Source organism: Humulus lupulus, chromosome 4 (assembly GCF_963169125.1).
Source record: "Humulus lupulus chromosome 4, drHumLupu1.1, whole genome shotgun sequence".
Taxonomy (NCBI): Eukaryota; Viridiplantae; Streptophyta; class Magnoliopsida; order Rosales; family Cannabaceae; genus Humulus; species Humulus lupulus.
In genome coordinates this window covers 28792768-28793876 of record NC_084796.1, presented here as the reverse complement: position 1 = coordinate 28793876, position 1109 = coordinate 28792768, and positions in this window count along the sequence as shown.

Genomic DNA, 1109 nt, shown 5'->3' with positions numbered 1-1109 from the left:
CTCAGGAGTGGATAATTCTGGAGGAGGCACAATCTGTTGTCGCAAGAACTAGCCAGACCCCTGTTCAGCCTGCGGGAGCGGTGGCGGGTGTTGCAGCTTCGGCTCAGTCCACTACCCAGAATAACCAGGTGCAGAGCAATAAGCGGAAATGGACTAGTGAGGGCGACAAGAATGGCACCAAAAAGAATAAGCCTGGTGAAAAGTACAAGTCCATCTACATCGCCAATACCGACCTGACATATACACGAGAGCATATCTTCCTGGCAAACTCTAATCGCCTTCCATTGAAGAATCGGATCCCCTGAGGCACAAGAGGGCGAAGAGAGACCGTGCCAAATTCTGCCGATATCACAACGACATCGACCACAACAATGATGATTGTCATCAGCTAAAAGATGAGATCGAAACTCTCATCCGGGCTGGATCGTGAGCCCAATATGCCCCAAACAGAGTAGCTCCCAATCAGCAAGTCAGGCAAAATATTCATCCATCTCAGGAAAATTTGGTCAGCCAACCCCAGGCTCAACCAGTTCAGGGGAATCATATTGTCCCCCCTCCAATGGAAGGGAGGGACATAGCCATTATTGTCGGAGGACCTTATTTGGTGGGCATGAGTAATGGAGCCTGGACAAAAGGTAGATACAGGAGCTAAAATCCCACAATCGCACTAAGTTCATTCAGGAGGAAAGGTTATCAAAACAACAGTGGTTGGAGAAACAACCAATCATTTTAACAGAATAGAACATTAGCCACTGCCAATTGCCGCATAATGATTCGTTGGTGATAACCGTTCAACTCACCAATCGAACAGTACGAAGGATATCGGTAACTGCTTTGTATATGTGTTTTTCAGGTTCACCCTAGAAAAGATGGGGCTATCGGTAACTGATCTTAATGCGACCTCGATGACCCTATACAGATTCTAGGTGAAGGAACTGAAGCCATAGGAATGATCCGGCTTGTAGTAACGCTAGGATATTATGTACGAGTTGTTGCTAAAATTCTCGAGTTCATCGTAATCGATTGTTCGGCTACATAGAATGAAATTTTGGGATGACCCGCTGATGACTTTTAAGGTTGTCACCTCAATCTGACATCTAGCAATGAAG